Source organism: Herpailurus yagouaroundi, unplaced genomic scaffold (genome assembly GCF_014898765.1).
Source record: "Herpailurus yagouaroundi ecotype Mexico unplaced genomic scaffold, PumYag 140, whole genome shotgun sequence".
NCBI classification, from domain to species: domain Eukaryota; kingdom Metazoa; phylum Chordata; class Mammalia; order Carnivora; family Felidae; genus Herpailurus; species Herpailurus yagouaroundi.
Window position 1 is genome coordinate 8,806,455 of NW_024412395.1, and position 19,082 is coordinate 8,825,536.

Consider the following 19,082-nt stretch of genomic DNA (forward strand, 5'->3'; position numbering starts at 1 on the left):
GCTCCAAGGAGTTTCCTCTCCGGAATGCTTTCATCAACACCCATCCATTTGGGTGGTGCTTTCGCCCCCAAAGATGCTAGTTCTTCTAGATGCAACCAGGAGTCACATCCTCCAGGTATCCTTACTTACACCTTCAGACCACGGTCCTTCTTCTTTCCCGCACTGCACACAGGAGCGAACACGTGCCTTTGTTTCCGCTTAGTCTCGCCGACCCTTAACATTTAAGCCCCGAGCATCAGGGGCGTTACCTCACCGTTCTCCCGCACCCGTCTTCTAACACAGAACACTCCACCACCGCGGAGCTCGGCATTCAAGAGCTCCCGGTGAAAACTCAACGCACTGGACATCGAGAGGGGAGGGAAGTCAACTCCCACTCCCACGGGGTGATCTCTCTGAGGCAGTGTGTTAATTTCACACACAAGCTCTCAGTGTCAAATTACCTGCGAACATAGGGGGTTCGACGCCGCAAAACTGGGTCCTGCAGGATCCTTAATGGCAGCCCTATCATTTGCACAGCTTTGTACCCTCCGAAACACTTTCTCACGTGTCAGCCGAAAGTCACGCGAGAGGGAGGCCAGAGGCAGCGTTATTTGTTCAGGCGCTCACGTAAAAAAGGGGTTGTGGCTGGCCGTCTCGAGTCTCCGAGGCCTCAACCGGGCCGATTTCGCTTCAAGAACGCCAGAGAACCGTTAAAAAGTTGTGCTTCCGGCTCAAGTGTCCGCGCCCTGTCGAAAAGGGAAGGGGGAACCAACGCAAGCCCGGGTACGGAAAGTCACAGGGCACAATTTCCTTCATTTGAGTCGCCCGACGGTCGGGCGGGACGCGCGTAACCCAGAAGTGAAAGCTCGTTTCCTTCAGGTATTAGACCCCGACGGCAGGAAGTCCCGGCCAGATGACTTTTATCCAGGCTTTCACGACTCCCCCCTCAGCTCTATTCACTACACTCCCTGCTTTGTGGTGCCCTGTCGCCGTGGCCGCTGCGTCCGACCCTCCTGGCCTAGCCTGAGTTTCGCCGCAATTTCGCAGCACCTTCGCCGTCCTTCCCTTAAAGAACCTTTATTCTACGGGTCCCTACCGGGGTCAACTGACGTTCTCGGAGGAGGCGAAAGCTCCTGGGACTTGCAGCTCCAGAAGCCCAGTACAGGCCGGCTGGCGCCTGCGCGGGGCGTTACCATAGAGAGCAGCCGCCTCTCTGGTCTCGGTTTACATTCTCTATGGTCCAGCCGGGTCGGTGGCGGTAAAAGGGAGACTGCACTGCGCAGGCGCTCTCGGCTTCTATTTTTTTTTTTTTTTTTTTTTTTTTTAATCCCCGCACCAAGCGCTTAACCTCATTGGGGTGGAGGAGAAGGCGGCGGCTGTCTGGTCCGCAGCGGCAACAGTAGCGAATAATACGGCTGTAAGTACCCGGTTGGGGAGAGGAGATTTAGATCCAGCCCTCCGAGGCCCTTGCCCCTTCGCCTTGCGGTAGCAGACGCCGGGTCCGGGTGAGGGCGATGTCCAGCGCTGTCATCGGCTCTTGGGTGCACTTTGGGGGGAGGGGGCGGCCCTTAGGTGGGAGCCGGGCGGGGAGCGGGATGGGAGGGTGGGTTGTTTATCCCACCGGTAGGTCGCTGATCCCAGGCTGCTTTGCAGAGGGAGGAGGGGGCGACCGTGGGGTCAGCCCGGCTTTGTGTGCCCCTCTCTCTTTTCCTCTCCCAGACCCCACCCCGGGCCCCCTTCCTGACCCGAGTCTTACCGGCCCGGTGGGAGAAGCCAGCGAACAGCCAGTCGCGTTTGAAAAGAGCCCGGGATTGCGAGGGGAGGGGGCGAGGGAGAGAAACCCATAACAACTAGTCATCGGCGAGTGATGGGTGTGGAGAAAGATCCAGAGGGAAGGGGTGCCGGGGAGGCGGGCGGCCGGGGCTCCCAGCCGGGCTAGACAAAAGCTGAGCGAGCGGCGCCGAGCCGAGCCGGGGACCGGGCGGGACGCAGAGGGTCCCTTGGTCCCTGAGGCCCGCAGAGAGCTTCTTTCCGAAGCTGGGAAAGCGGACAAGTGCTGAGTTAAGCCTTGTGCAGCCTCCTCAACTTGCCTTTGTTGTTCTTTGGTATTGGCAGAGCCGCTCTGACGAAGAGGAGTGCACGTTAGCCTGGTTGGGTACAATGGAGCTAATCGAATTTTGCTTTCCATTTTTCGAGCCGCTCAGATGAATATGGGGTTTTCCAGGGTCTAACTTATTACATAATGTTATTAAAATAGTTGTGTTTATTTCTAGGATTAAAAAAAAAAAACTAGGTAGATCCTGGAAGCATGTTTTGTTGCATCTGGATGAATTTCTCTGTTGCGGGGTTCGATGATTAAATAGTGACCGTTCGTAGAACCTGCGAGCTCTTTAATCGTGATACTTTAATTTGTAGATGTGGCAGTGAGAGATTCGGATTCTCAATTCCTTTGGGAGGCAGTGATGCAGAAGAGTCAGAAGGGAGAAATAGTTGCAGGCTGCCATGTGCCTTGTCCCCTATTCTGGTGCCACAGTCCGGTATAAATTCTAGCTTTAGAGATTGTTGCTTTTATTTCTATTATTATTTGTGACATTTACTGAACTCTTGGTAAGAGGGATCCTGGACAGTGGGCTCCTTTTACTCAAAGGGAGTTGGGAGAATAGTAACATTGATGCAGAGACCTTATAGATAAAAACAAAACCACAATGTCCCAGAGTTACTGAATATTGTGTATCTAATCCATTTGCTAAGAAAGATTTAAATTTTTGTGAGCCGCTGACTTACTCCTTTTTGTAAAATCGTGCAATTGCACCTTTTTTTAAAATTCTGTTTTTGTAATTTATAGTTTATCAGCTAACGTGCAGCACTATTTTTGAATTTTAAGTTTTAATTTTTACCGAAGAGCTTTTAACCCTAGCTTTATATCTTCTAGACTAAAGTAACCAAAGTCAGAAATCCTTTGAAGTGGCAGTTGGTGGTGGAGGTGTCAAATATTGTATCTCCATGTTACAATCTAAGTGGTAAATAGAGAAAAGGCCTTTGCTAACCTTACACCTTAACTTAGTGTTGGAACTGAAAACCTGGATCTCCTTGTAAGTCATGATTTTGGCCACAGTCTCAACCTTATGTAAAAGAAGCAAGCATTTTTTGTGCTAATGGGAAGCAAAAATCTGAAGCTTGGTGTTTATGCTTCAGTAACCACTGTGATAGAATCTCTTAAGTGTAGTTTGGATGATGGGAACTTACTTTTTATAGAGCAAGATTTCAGATCCTTAAAATAGTTTGACAGGGATGTTGAGAAATGGCCAGAAGAACGTTAGGTTTATTGTTCATATGTGTTAGGTTTCGTTCATTGGTTTGGATTTAGATTTTTTTGCTTCAGTAGTCTGTTAACTCTATTTTCTTGAGTGGCTCAGTCTCACAATTTATAAGTTGAGTGAGAGATAGTTTCTTGGATCTGAGACTTAAATTTATCTTTGAGATTCCGTTTCTTCTTAACAATCCTCTATTTGTAAAATCATAGTTCTTAGAGTATACTTTTAATTTAGTACTATTAGCAAATATTATGACCATTTAAGGGATTGTAAATATTAGAGCTGAGTTATTAAACCTGGCAGTTTTAACAACTGCAAGAAAAACAGAATCATCTAAAAGATTTCCTAAAAAATAAGAGAAGGATCTGTTAGTCTTAAAAAAAAACAAAAAACCCAACACAAAACTAAGCAAAGAACAAGTCATTGATGATAGAGTTTTTGGTTTGTAAAATGTAATAGAAGAAAGTAAATGAACCTTTTTTTTTTTTTTTAATGTTTATTTATTACTTTTGAGAGGCAAAGTGAGACAGAGCATGAGCAGGGAAGGGGCAGAGAGAGAGAGAGAGAGAGACAAAGAATCCAAAGCGGGCTTCAGGCTGTGGGCTGTCAGCACAGAGCCCTATGTGGGGCTGGATCCCACAACCTGTGAGATCATGACCTGAGTAGAAGTCGGATGCTCAACCAACTGAGCCACCCAGGCACCCTGTAAATGAATTTTTCTTAACCCAGTGCGATCAGGGCAACATCCATAAAATGTGTGTGTGTTTGACTAAATGACCTCTAAAGGCCTTTTCTTTTTAAGCTCCGGAGTTTACTATTTCTGGTAAGTCTTCATTGCCCCAGGGCTTTCCTGCCTACTCTGTGCTCAGACCATTACTGCCATACTGAATGCTTTTCTTCCCCAGATTGTTGTGGCAGCCCCAATCCACCTCCCCACATGGGTCCCTAAAGTTGTGGCTCAGGTGAGGCCTTTCTTTCATAATGCCTGTGTTGACTTCCCTCTTGTTTCCTGCCTGGAAATCTCCTCACTCCTTGTTGATTCCTGTTTTATCCACTACCTTCCTCTTTGGAAGATTCACGCCTCTGCTTTTAGTCTCCTCTAGATCCTTGAGGGCCCTGGGAGTTTGTAGAACACTGTGGTATCCTCTGTACTTAACTACCAGGGCTTGTGTAACTAGGGACTTGTGTAGCTAGTCATGGTTAATGTATGAAATATGAAAGATAGAATAGTAGAATTTGAGTTTGGGCAGAGTTCTTAGAGGCTCCATTGACCATTCTCCTACCTTTTGTCTACTGTATTCTGGTCCTCAGTCTTACACTGCAAATCTGCTTTTCTGTTCCTGGACAGGTCTTGGTTGCTAGAAAGCTAGTTGAGACCGCTCCAGAATCTGCCCCTTCCCTGTTGCCTGTTTTTCTTGGGCATAACCCTGAAGCAACATGTATTAAGTCTGTTTCTTCTCCCTGTAATACATGTAATAGCTTTTCATTTCCTAGGACAGTCATCAAGCCTTCTCCAGATTTATTGATGAATTAATTTATTAAACCCTTTCTTTAGCTCGGTACACGGGGTACAGTTGAAAAGACTGCGTGGTCCCCACATTTCAAATGCTCACAGTCTAATAAGGGAGACAGACAAAATGTTACACGTTGATGCTGCTTAGGCTGTAAGTAAGTAAATAAATAACCCTGCCCTAGATCCTTTGTCCCCTCCTGTGTTGTTTTTATTTTTTTTTTCTTTCAAGGTTTTATTTTTTTAAAGTATCTCTACACCCAGTATGGGTCTGGAACTCACAACCCCTAGATCAAGAGTCTCATGCTCTATAGACTGAGCCAGCCAGGTGCCCTGTTCTCTCATGGTTTAATCAGATTTCCCCATCTTTCTTTAGGCAATTCTGTTTTGTTAGTGTTCTTTCTTTCTTTCTAAAGTTTATTTATTTATTTTGAGAGAGAAGTGTGAGTGTGAGAAGTGAGCGGGGAGGGACAAGACAGAGAAGGAGAGAGAAAGAGAGAGAATCCCAAGCATTTCTGCCCTGTCAGCGCAGAGCCCAAGGCGGGGTTCCATCTCACAAACCTCCAGATCATGACCTGAGCTGAAATCAAGAGTCCATCGGCTAACCGACTGAGCCACCCGGGCACCCCCATTAGTGTCCTTTAAATGCAGTGTCTGAAATGAAACAACTTGCTGTGACCTGACCAGAGCATACAGCTGTTGTCTTAGGTTAGGAACTGTATCAAGGGTTCAGACTTTGTTGTACATTCTGACTATGCCACTTGCTAGCCCTATGACTTTGGGCCGTGGGCCCATTAAATCATCTCTTCATGTTTTAATGAATTCACCTATAAAACAAATGTGAGGGGAAGGGAAGGCAGTGTTAAAAGTAATATCTACTTACAGGGTTGTAAGGATTAAATGAGATATGTCAAGTGCTGAGAATAGTGATTGGCATATAGTAAGTGGCTATATACATGATATTCCCACTATGTATTTGTGGTAGGAGTTGATAATATTAATGACAAGGCAGCATACATAGCAATAATCAAGTCACCAGAGTCATTTGAGGAGCTTGTTAAAATACAAATGGTCTGACCTTATTTATTCCCCAAAAACCCAGAGATTTTTGGTCAGTTAAGCCTACGAGGCCTGGGTAGACACAGTTCTAACAGTCCCTGGTGAGTCTTTAAAACAAAACCCTAATGAAAACCTTGCGTTTTATGTTAATTTTGTCAGTGATTGCGTTTGCTCTTACAAATTAAAAAAATCCCCCAAGTAATAGATGAGTAGATGCTCCTGACAGATACAAACAATGCAGATAAGGGAAAGGCTTGGCCCCAGACCTCAGGCCCCCTAGGAGGCGTATCCACTTATCAGTGTGAAATGTATCCTAAACAGTGTTGCCTGTTTTGGTAGCTACGTGTATGTGAGTGTCTTCATAATAATAAATAATAGCCAGATTTAAGGGAAAAACCCCTCGATTTTTAAATCACTTTTGCATTCATAATCTTCTTTGCTCCCTTCAGAATCCTGTTAGGTAGACGGGGAAGATAATGTTGCTATCCTCTCAATTTACAAATGAGAAACTAAGACCTGCAGGTTAAATCCCAGTCCGAGATAGAGCTGGGATGAGAGCAGGACCTTCTGTTTCCAAACTTAAGTGTTCTTTTCTTGTCAGCTGCCTCTTAGCTACATAATTTTGTTGACTTACTGAAGTTATGGTTCATGAAATCCTCTGATCTCTTTGCCATGTCAATAAGCTGCCAAACCAGGTTTCCTCCTGTGTTTTAGTGTGTTTATACTTGCTGTTAAAAAAATGTAAATTCAAGGTTTAATAGTTAACATGTATCTGGGAAGATTGATTGTTTTATGAAAAACATCCAGAACTGGCCTTGTAGATGTCTTTTACTCTGGCACATTTGGGTGAGTTTATGTTTCTTCAGGATAGCCGAATCCACTTTGCACCTGTCTCTGTAAGTGTTACCCTATTAACTTTCCAAACGGAATCAGTTAAATTTATTTATAGTCTTATTATAATAATATAGCGATAGCACAGAAACTTGAGGGACCAGAGGGGAAAAGCCACATCAAACCATCCTAACACAAGGTATCATTTCTTAATGTATCACCCTGTCTGTATGTTTGTACTTCTGAGTAAGTAATGTTAGGTTTTGCATGTTTTGTGAATACTTTCTGTGTAATGACATATTATGCATCATTTAAGTTTTTAATAGCTTTGTCATGTTTGAGTTGACATGGCGAATTTTGGTAAACTGGGATCCTTGACAAGTAGGTGTATGTGTGTGTGTGTGTATATACATATATATACATATGTATACATATATATACATATATATATGTATATAAAATATATGTATACATATATAAATTTTAAAGTTTATTTATTTATTTGAGTAATCTCTACACCCAGCTTGGGGCTTGAACTCATGGCCCTGAGATCAAGAGTTGCGTGCTCTTCTAACTGAGCCAGCCAGGCTCACCCCCTTTCTTTAAATTACATATACTGTAATGGTGACTGTCTTTTTGCACATAGTTTGCTTCTTTGGTGTTGTTTCCTTAGGATAAATTCAAAGAAGTGAGATTATTGGGTGACTTTTGATACATACTGCCTGATTGCTGACCACAAAGTTGTACCAGTTAATAATTTTCCCAGCATCCTAAGAATGTATCACTTTCACAGAAATTTTACCAACTTCTGGCAATATATTTTAAATGTTTTTTTTTGTTGTTGTTACAGTGAGAGACGTGGAATCGTACATTATTTTTCATTTATTTTAAAAAAGAGCAAGGAATAATGATGGGCTTTTATATGAACCAACTGTATGCAATTTGTATTGGACATTACATGCAGGTGCTCTGTCTTACTTGCTTGGTTTTCACTCCTGTCCTGTGTGGCTACAGCTATTGCATTTCCAGATCGATGTGGAGGAAAATGCAGCCTTTGCTTTGTGGGACAGAATAGTCTATTTGTCGACATCACAATGTAATCTTATTACATTTTTGTGACCTACCTTTAAGCATTTTGTGTGTTTGTGTGTGTATGTATGTGTGTGTGTGTGTGTGTGTGTGTGTGCGCGTGCTCAAGGGCCCTGCCTGAAATATTTAGTAATCAGAATGTCTGGTGGTGGGGGCGAGTTAGCTGCTTTTTAAACAGATTTCCCAAGTGATTCTCAAGCCACCAGAGTTTGAGAGCTGCCTCGGGACTACCTTCCAGCTAATTTTTTGCTCGGTTTCTCCGCAGTGTGTCTTTCCTGTGGGTAGAGGCAGACTCTGTTATGAAGGGTTGCTCAAACATGTTAACAGAAGCCTGCTGTATAGAGAGAATGAATTGTGTAGCAGTGTCCTTCCTAACGTAGAGTAGCTGGGTTCATTCTAGGAACAATAAGCCAGTCTTTCTAAGAGCAGTTGAACTGCATAAAAACAGCTCCTTCTCTGAAGCCTCTTTGTGGTGCTGGTGGCTGTGTTTTGTTTCAGTTCTGGTAAGTCCTAGAGCTTTCCAGACCCAAGCCATGAGGACATGGCTTTGGTTGGCCTGAGGATGGTAGGTAGACCTAGCATCCCAATGGCAATGGCCACCATGGATTGAACACCCAACTTCTTGTAGGTATGCTTTGGCCATTTTTTAAAGCAGCATTTATTAAAAAAAATATTTTTTAGGGGCGCCTGGGTGGCTCAGATGGTTGAGCATCCGACTTCGGCTCAGGTCACGATCTCATGGTCCGTGAGTTCAAGCCCCGCGTCAGGCTCTGGGCTGATGGCTCAGAGCCTGGAGCCTGCTTCCGATTCTGTGTCTCCCTCTCTCTCTGACCCTCCCCCCTTCATGCTCTGTCTCTGTCTCAAAAATAAATAAATGTTAAAAAAAAATTAAAAAAAATATTTTTTATGTTTATTTATTTGTTTTGAGAGAGAGAGAGAGAGAGAGAGAGAGAGAGAGAGAGAGAGAACAGGTGGGGGGTGGGGCGGACAGAGGATCTGAAGTAGGCTCTGCACTGACAGTGGAGAGCCTGATGAGGTGCTCAGACTCACAAACCGTGAGATTCCGACCTAAGCTGGAGTCAGATACTTAAGCAACTGAGCCGCCCAGGCACCCTTTCTTACAGCAGTATTTAAAGACAGATGCTGTCTTCATTTTATAATGAGAGGAAGCTGGGGAACTTACTCGAAAAGTTGAATAATGGGGCGCCTGGGTGGCTCAGTCGGTTAAGCGTCCGACTTCAGCTCAGGTCACGATCTTGCAGTCTGTGAGTTTGAGCCCCGCGTCAGGCTCTGGGCTGACGGCTCGGAGCCTGGAGCCTACTTCCGATTCTGTGTCTCCCTCTTTCTCTGCCCCTCCCCTGTTCATGCTCCGTCTCTCTCTCTGTCTGTCTCAAAAATAAATATAAACGTTAAAAAAAAAAAAAATTAAAAAAAAAAAAAGAAAAGTTGAATAATTTGTCCACAGTCATGCAGCTGGAAAGTGGTAGAGTCGGTTCTCGGATTCTTCAGCTTCCTTTCCATTTATTTCTGTTTTTTGCACACAGGCTATTCCTCATTCATGAAAGGTCAGTGGGGATGTCTTGGGAGAAAGTCTGCTCCCGGTGTCTGGTGGCATCTGGAGTTGCCTCCTCACTGGTCAGGAAGGACATAGAGATGCACGTTGGCACTGGCATTTCCATGAGGGTTAGATCAGGTGATATACAGTCTCTTTTAGATTTCATTCCCCGATTTGAAATCTACCCTTGGACAATCCAGGTCACTAAAGACATGATATAAACCTTTTTAATTTATTTTTTATTGTGGTTAAAATATATATAGCATAAAATATGCCATTTTAACCATTTTTAAGATTATAATTCAGTGGCATTAGTTACATTCACACTATTGTACAACCATCATCAGAGTCAGCTTCCAAATCTTTTCCATCACCCCAAACAGAAACCCTATAACCATTGAGCCATAAATCCCTGTTCCTCCCTCTTCCTCAGTCTCTGATAATTTAGAATCTACTTTCAGTCTAAGTAGACTAGGCAAGTCTAGATAATTCTAGATAACTCTAGGCATGCCTAGTCTAGATAATTCATGTAAGTGGAATCATAATATCTGTTCTATGACTTATTCACTTAGCATAATGTTTCCAAGGTTCATTCATGTTATTCCTTTCTAATTGGTGAATAATATTCCATTGTATGTATATAGTAACATTTGTTTATCCACTCATCTGTTGATAGAACTTGAGTTGTTTCTACTTTTTGACTGTTGTCAATAATGCTGCAGTGTCTTACAAATTTCTGTTTGAGTTTCTGTTCTCAGTTCTTTTGGGGATATACCTAGGACTAGAATACTAGGTTGTGTGGCAATTCTATGTTTAGCTTTTTTTTTAAATTTTTTTTTCAACATTTATTTATTTTTGGGACAGAGAGAGACAGAGCATGAACGGGGGAGGGGCAGAGAGAGAGGGAAACACAGAATCGGAAACAGGCTCCAGGCTCTGAGCCATCAGCCCAGAGCCTGACACGGGGCTCGAACTCATGGACCGCAAGATCGTGACCTGGCTGAAGTCGGACGCTCAACCGACTGCGCCACCCAGGCGCCCCATATGTTTAGCTTTTTGAGGAATTGTTGAACTCTCCCACAGTGGCTGTATATTTATACCCCTAATGGCAATGTACAAGGGTTCCAGTTTCTCCATATCTTTTTTTTTGTTGTTGTTTGTTTTTACGTTTATTGATTTGAGAGAGTGGAAGAGAGAGAATCCCAAGCAGGCTCCACATTGTCAGCACAGAGCCCGATGCAGGGCTCAAACCCATGAACCATGAAATCATGACCTGAGCTGAAGTTGGATGCTTAACTGAATGAGCCACCCAGGTGCCCCTACGTTTCTTGATAATGTTCTTTGATGCACAAAAGTTTTAAATTTTGATGGAACCCAACTAATCTGTTTCTTTTGCTGCTTATGCTTTTGGTGTTATAGCTAAGAATCCATTATCATCTGAGGTCGTGAAGATTTACTCCTATGTTTTTACAATTTTATAGTTTTAGCTCTTACATTCAGGCTGTTAATACATTTAAAGTTATTATTATTTTTTTTATATGGTGTGAGGTAGGGATCCAACTTCGTTGTTTTGCATGTGGATATCCAGTTGTCCGAGTAACATTTGTTGAAGACTGATGTAAATGTTTTAGTTACTCATTTTCTGTGTCATTCACTGGCATTTATATTTTGCTTTAGGTATTTGATTTCACTGCCTACTCTCCTTCATTCTTACTCCATACCCCTACCCTGTTTTCTTCCTTTGAAACAGGATGCATGTGTATTTTGTGTGAGTTACAGCTTTGCTGTTTGACATGTGAGAGACACTTAATAAATGTGAGTTCCCTTTCTTCCCTTTTAATTTTGTATAGTTACTTCAAAAAAAATTTAAAAAAAAAAATTTTTTTTCAACGTTTATTTATTTTTGGGACAGAGAGAGACAGAGCATGAACGGGGGAGGGGCAGAGAGAGAGGGAGACACAGAATCGGAAACAGGCTCCAGGCTCTGAGCCATCCGCCCAGAGCCTGACGCGGGGCTCGAACTCATGGACCGCGAGATCGTGACCTGGCTGAAGTCGGACGCTTAACCGACTGCGCCACCCAGGCGCCCCCAAAAAAATTTTTTAATGTTTATTTATTTTTGAGAGAGACACAGTGTGAGGGGGGAAGGGCAGGGAGAGAGCGAGACACAGAACAGGGTCTGGGCTCTGACCTGTCACCACAGAGCCCAACATAGGGCTCGAATTCACGAACCCTGAGATCATGACCTGAGCCAAAGTTGGACACTTAAACTGACTGGGCCACCCAGGCGCCCCTAATTTTGTATAGTTACTTTCTTTTTTCAAAGTTTATTTTTTTATTTTGAGATAGAGATAGCACAAGTTGGGGAGGGACAGAGAAAGAAGGGGAGAGAGAGAGAGAGAGAGAGAGAATCCCAAGCATGTTTTGTGCTTCCAGCGCAGAGCCTGATGTGGGGCTTGAACTCATGAAAGTGTGGGGTCATGACCTGAGCTGAAATCAAGAGTTGGGACACTTAACCAACTGAGTCACCCAGATGCCCTTGTATAGTTGCTTGTGGTTTGTGTTTCAAAATAGATTGTGAGGACCTTCAGGGTAGGGTGTATGTTATATATTTTTTTTGTTTCACCATGTCCGCCTCTCTCTTGTCCCCCCCACCCCCATTACTCTAGTGTCCAGTTTTGGGCAAATGATGCAAGTGATGTCCTTACCTTTTATTGGCTGAATTGTGAAGCTGAATATAGATCTTTGTGGGTACAGTTAGGTAATTGTGGAAAATTCTTTTTTTTTTTTTAAATTTTAAAGTTTATTTATTTTGAGAGACAACGAGCATGCAAGTGTAGGGGAGGAGCAGAGAGAGAGAGGGAATCCCAAGCAGGCTCTCCATCACCAGCACAGAGCCTGACGTGGGACTTGAACTCACGAACTGTGAGTTGGTGACCTGAGCTGAAGTTGGATGCTTAACTGACTAAGCCACCCAGACCCCCAATTGTGGATAATTCTTGAAAGATCAATAATCAGTATATTATAAGGTTCTTCAAGGTTTTTAATTCAGGTCCTTTTAAGCAATTTTTTCACATGTGAGGATTGATATAGCATCTAAGCCTTGAAACTTCCTTGGGAGTTTTTTTGTATATGACATAAGATATTTTGATAAACCTCAGTTAGGTTGCATAATACAGAGTTCATTTCATAGATGACTGGAAAAATTTTAACTCATTATTTAAGATTATGGTAAGTTTTGTATCGGGAATTTTACTCCTTTTAGGGGTGATTTTTATATATCTAGTTTTATAGGGTTAGCTGATTTATTTAGATTGAGCCATTTTGATTTACAGTTTTTAAAAAATGTGTATTCATTTTTGAGAGAGAGAGAGAGAGCACGAGTCGGGGAGTGTCAGAGAGAGAGGGGGACAGAGGATCTGAAGCAGGCTCTGAGCTGACAGCAGTGACCCTGGTGTGGGACTTGAAGTCACGAACCGTGAGGTGATCACCTGAGTCAGAGTCAGACACTCCACCAACTGAGCCAAAGCCGAGTGCCCCTCGATTTGCATTTTTGACAAATGTTTAATTTAAAAAATTAAAAAAATTATTTGGAGTTTGTGCAATAGCGTGTATTATTTTTCTAACAAAAATATTAAATCTCATTAAAAAGGTCTTTTGCCTAGAAATCCCCAAAATTAACTAGTGCAGAATTATCTGATCTTTCTGGGTTTGTATTATCAGATTTCCTTCCATCACACTTTTTAGTGTTCCTTAGGGTCTAATATTACTTGTGCTAAGTGATCAGACCTCCTGTAAGAGTCCATTTTGTAACCTACCATCCAGATGTCAGCGAAGGAAAGGTTCAGTTTGAAGGCTGGCCTTAGGTGTTTTGTTTTCTACTAGGTTTTGACTCTTAGTATCTTGTTATATAAACACTTTCATGTATGAGATACTGGCTTCCACTGTTTATTTTATCAGTTCCTTATTATTGATAGTGAAAACAGAAAAGGAATTATTTTGTTCTTTTATTTTCTATTTCAAGCAACATAACAACATGAGAGGTCAGAGCAAATCCAGTATTTGACTTGCTTTCAGGTAATTGTCAACCAGTGAAATGATTCACAAAGAGCTTGAACTCCCTTAGTTGGAATAACGGTTTATTACAGGGAGAGTAGGAAGAAGATAATGCAGACTGTTTTCCTTAACTGCCCCTGGCAAAGTTGGCCTGGTAAGAATCTGAATCTGTAGCCATGCATCTGTGTGCACAAAGTTGGACCCAACTTCTTCGTAAATAAGGCCAGAGGGAGTATATAGCTGTATCTTTATACACAAAATTTGATTCAAGAAGTGTTTTTGTTATTTAATAGATCACCCTTCAGACTTAGGATCCCATGCTGAGAGGGGTAGCTCCTTAAAAACAAATGTTCTCAGTGCCCGGGTGCCCTCTGTGCACTGATTTGGGCTAATGGGTGTGGTATTTTAGCCAGATGCCGGTTGTGTTTACCCTTTGGCATGCCAAGTAGATTTCCTATGGCCTGTGACTGGGGTTTTATTTTTTTATCATTTAAAAAAAGATTTCTGTCTATTTGTTTATTTTGAGAGAGAGTGAGTGCAAGCAGGGGAAGGGCAGAGAGAGGGAGAAAGAATCCTAAGCAGCCTCTGCATTGACAGCATAGAGCCCGACCTGGGGCTCGAACCCACGAACCGCGAGATCATGACCTGAGCCAAAACCAAGAAGTCGGTCACTCAACTGACTGAGACCCCCCAGCACCACTGTGACTGTATTCTTAAAAGTGAACATGGTGGGAAAAACTGTCCATTCTCTCATGGTTTTAGAACTTGGAGGAAGTTTCTGAAATTGCCAAAGGAACATTTGTTTGGACAAAGTAACAGTATTTAGCCTAATTATGTAGTAATGATTTTACAGAATCACAAAAGGATGACAGCTGGGGAAGATAAAGAACATCTTACAGTCACTTGATTGGTAGACCTCTTTTGGGGTGGGGTAAGGTGAATGGAGGGGATCCAGAAAGGGTATATAAGTAGATGTTCATGAGAAATGGACCTGAAAGCACAGAGCCTTCATGAGAACTGCTCCCATTTAATTAAGAGAGTTATTCTAGGGTGTATCCTGGGTAATTAGTAAAGAATACACAAACTATGTGCTTTATCAGAATTTTTGCTCAACACACGTTAACTGTTGTGCCACAGGACTGAGAGAGAGGCTCTTTTTAAAATAATTTTTTTAATGTTTAATTTTGAAAAAGAGAGAGCATGTGAACGCAGGCGTATAAAAGGGGGAGGGGCAGAGAGAGAGAGAGAGAGAGAGAATCTGAAGCAGGCTCCAGGCTCTGAGCTGTCAGCAAAGAGCCTGACCCGGCGCTTGAACCCACAAACCGTGAGATCATGACCTGAACCAAAATTTGTCACTTAACTGACTGAGCCACCTAGACGCTCCTGAAAGAAAGGCTCTTAGCCCTGTTCCCAAAGAGCTCCACCCCAAGAGGGAAGTCAGACAAGTAAGGAGACAGGATTCCTGAGTTAAGTGCACTACTGTGGGAGGACTGAAGAGGGAAGGGCTCTTAATCTGGGGGTAGGAGAAGAGGTGTGTCCTTACCCTGTTTTAACCCAAAGTTATGTAAGGCCCTGAACCAGGTCCGCATGCCTGGTTGGGTACTCTGGGGCCTGCTTGTTGCCTTCCATTTATGAGAGCTCTGTTGGCTGGGGACCTAGCTTGTGACCATGGGGCGAAGACCCGGACTCTTGGCCATGTTAATGCCATGGTCTGACTTTGTGAAGTGGCCACAGACAATGGCCAAGAAAGCACCCTTGCTGAGAGAAGACTGTTTAAAACTAGCATCTTTCGAGAGCCCTACGTCTCCATAAAATCAGGATTATTTTCAGATCTTTACTTGAATCATCAACAGATCAGCGATACAATTTTGGAATTTTGGGGGGCGGGGGTTAGACATTGTGCTTTTGGGAAATTGGTTGCTATTGAGATTGCTTCTGGAGAGTGATGGCATTATTAAAAATATGTTATTTTTATTGTAGTCACAACCTTATTGCATGCTTATTGCATGCATTATTGGCTGTAAAATTTTTTTTAAAGATGCCTAGGGGATAGTCTGTGCCCCTCTTTTACTCGTAAAGATTTTATTTTTAAGTAATCTCTACACCCAACATGGGGCCCAAACTTACAACCCTGAGATCAGAAGTTGCACATTCTAGTGACTGAACCAGCCAGGCGCCCCAGTGTCCCTTTTTATTATGAGCGAGTTTAAATCTGTTGTGGCTTTGTATGAAGGTCCTTTTCATCTTGTTTAAATTCCCTAGAAAGGAGAAATAGAACTGCTAGTTAAATGCATTAGTTTTTTTAAATTATAAAGTATTTATTTTTTGAGCAGGTACTACATACACATGGTTTAAAAATTAAGTTTTCCTCTTCTCTTGTTTGCCACCCACCCAGTCCCCTTCCCTGGAAGCAACAGTGGTACTAAATATATATGTGAAAAAAATGCACATGTATAGACACACCTTCCCCTCCTCCTATTTTGTACAGATGGTATCCTGCTACAGACCACCGTGTATTTTGCCTTTTTTTTTTTTTAACTTTATGTATCTTGGAAATCATTCTGTGTGAGTACATGTAAAATGTTCCCCATTTTTTTAAAATGAAGAGTATGGCTGAATAGGATGCCATAATTTATTTAGCCGTCTATTGAAGAACATTTAGTTTTTTCTAGTCGTTTGCTTTTATAAATAATGCTAGAAAGATTAATCCTGTAATTTATTTTGCACTTGTATGACTAAATTCCCATACGTTGAGATTTGGGGTTGAAAGTTACGTACCTTTAAAATTTTGAGAGATATTGCTAAGTTATCCGTCTTAGAGGTTTAAAAAAAACCTAGCCTGCAGTATGAGAGTTCCTGTAGTTAAAACACTTAAAAATATAATTTTGTAAAAGCATATGACCCTGTTTTGTCATATGTATTGTTCAGTTAAAACGTGGCTATAGTTCAGCGATAAAAAAGCAATCCAACACTAATTCTCATTGTTTTTCTGTTTTTGACTTTGCACGTATTACATGGCTGGATGAGGTTCAGAAATTAGCTTTGTTTCCTTATACACATTACCAAGGCTCCTTCTAGAGAGGAGTGCCAGAAATGGGTGGGCAGTTTGCTGAGTAACTGCCTCTTTTTATAGTTTTCAATTTTTTTTTTTTTTAAATGAGAGGGAAAGTGGGGGAGAGAGAATCCCAAGCAGGCTCCCCGCTGTCAGCACAAGGCTCAATCCCATGAACCGAACTGTGAGATCATGACCTGAGCCGAAATGAGTCAGATGCTCAACCAGCTGAGCTGAGCCATCCCAGGCACCCCTCCGGTTTTTTTTTTTTTTTTTTTTTAAAGTAAGGTCTATGTAGGGATTGAACTCCTGACCTTGAGATCAAGAGTTGCATGCTCTCCCAACTAAGCCAGCCAGGAGTCCCTGTAGTTCTCAGTTCTTGTAATAACTGGTGATGCCTGTGGTTTCATAATGGTAATTAAATTTGACTTTATAAACAGCTTTTTGGTATTTATTGTATAAACTGTGGTTCAACTAGAAAGAATATTGTCATTCTTTTTAATTTTTTTAAAATTTATATTTCCTTTGACTAGATAATATGTACATGGTCAAAAAGTTCAAAATGTGTGCACAGCTAGAGGTGAAATGTAAGTCTTCACCTTTTCTCCACATTCTTCCACAACCTATTCCCAGAGGCAACCACTGTTTCTGGTTTCTTAGATGGTCTTCTATATATTCTGTGCATATATAAGCCTTTATATGTATGAATGGGTTGCAGCATTGTTCTGCAACTAATACCACTATTATTATTATTGTATTATTATTATTTAGTTCCACTCTTAGTTTTAACATGTACTTTTTAAATTATGTAGATAGTATATTTTAATTTTAGAAAAGAGCGTTAACATCTTGGTATGCTGTTTCCCTGCATACTTTCTCTGTGCATGCAGAATGTGACTATTTTGTATTTTGTAAACAAACATGATGTCACAAGCATGCTATTTTCTAGCTTGCTTGAAAAAAAATTTTTGGGGGGCATCTGGGTGACTCAGTCAGTTAAACATCCGACTTCGGCACAGGTCAGCATCTCACAGTTCCTGGGATCGAGCTCCACATCGGGCTCTATGCTGACAGTGCAGAGCCTGTTGGGGATTTTCTCTCTTTGCTGCTCTCTGCCTCTCTGCCACTTGTGCTCTCTTTTTTCTCTCAAAATAAATAAATAAGCTTAAACAATTTTTTTTCTTAAAGTAAGCTCCACACCCAACATGGGGCTTAAAGTCATGACTCCGAGATCAAGGGTCACGTGCTCTACTCACTGCACCAGCTAGGTGCCCCTCTAGCTTGCTTTTTTCGCTAAATTGACCGTAGATATTTTCCTAGGCCACGAAGAACGTATTTTTACTATAGAGTGACTGTATGGTATGCTATTGTTTGGATATATGGTAATTTCTTTCCCAATTCCTTGTTCTTGTACATTTAAGGTTATTTTCATTTAAAAAGATTTTCTTGGGGGTTCCTGGCTGGCTTAGTTGGTGGAGCATGTGACTCTTGATCCTGAGGTTGTGAGTTTGGCCCCATGTTGGCTACAGAGATTACTTAAAAATAAAATCTTAAAAAATAAACATAAGTTTTGCATGAACAGTCACAAGGAACAACTTTGTGTGCACATTTCACTGGACTTGACAAATGATTTCCTTATGTGAATTCTTGGATTTGTACTTGTGGGATCAAAACATCTATTTGGATAGATAACCTTTCCAAATTGTCCTGGATAGTTAGGGATTTCATTCTCATCAGCGTATTAAAGTGTGTGTGTGTGTGATTATATGCAGTTACATTCTCAAGTGATCTTTTTGTTTAAATGGAAGATTACATCTTCTGATATTTTAGAGAAAACCATGTTAGTGATGGGTAGGAATAAGTCACGTTGGAAAAATACAGAGGCAGTAACAACTCAGATTGGAAACTGTAGGTATGATTCAGTATATACTAACATGGTTAATGCACAGATCTCTTTTTATGTTTTTCTTGTGGATTTTTTCCCTGAATCTGTAAAATATGAATGTAAAAATATCATTTTAGTGATAGCAGTGTTCTAATTGACCTGAGAAATACAGAGAAATTTCCCTAGTTTTATGTGTAAGCTTTGTGGAAAGTACAGATTTAAAAGTCTGTATGCTTGAACTATGGTTTCAGTGGGGTGGGTAGGAAGCTGTATATGAGACTTTGCAGTAGTCTTTGTCATTGCTTGATTGATGTTCCACATTGTCTTTCTTTGCCACTTCACTTTACCGCATTGAAAAGATGTGAAGTTAAACCTAATACCATCTGATTTGTCAATGAATAAATGAATCTCTAAAGCCCTCTGTTCAGTTCTCTATCTTCAGCAAGCACAAGACTCCTTATCATTGAAGGCTCTGTGACTATGTGAGATTTCCTAGTTGATCAGATTCTGTGTCTTCAGTATGAATCTTGCTGGAGCCAGGAATGGAAGCAAGGGAAATGATTTGGAGGCTGAGAGTAATGAGCAAAGCATGTGTTTTCATGCCCGCCCTGAAGACAGAGGTTTGCCCTTACATTTGTTTCATTGTTGCAGTCTTTCTTTTTTCCCCTGTTTACTAGGGAGTCATCAGAAAAGTAGATAGTCTTCCAGGAAAGCACCTTGATATACTGTGTTAGAATAGAGTGCTCACTTTT

The 19,082-nt window shown here is 41.9% G+C and overlaps 1 protein-coding gene across 26 annotated transcripts in view; it reads left to right on the forward strand.

Annotated features, from left to right (window-relative positions):
• Positions 1-1,277: 1,277 nt before the first annotated feature.
• The window catches only part of CLASP1 (cytoplasmic linker associated protein 1), a 277,455-nt gene continuing 259,650 nt past the window's right edge, over positions 1,278-19,082 (forward strand). For all 26 annotated transcript variants that reach the window (XM_040474788.1, XM_040474793.1, XM_040474790.1 and 23 more), the window contains exon 1: positions 1,278-1,396. The gene's annotated coding sequence lies outside the window, so the exon portion shown is untranslated. The remainder of the gene's footprint in view (positions 1,397-19,082) is intronic.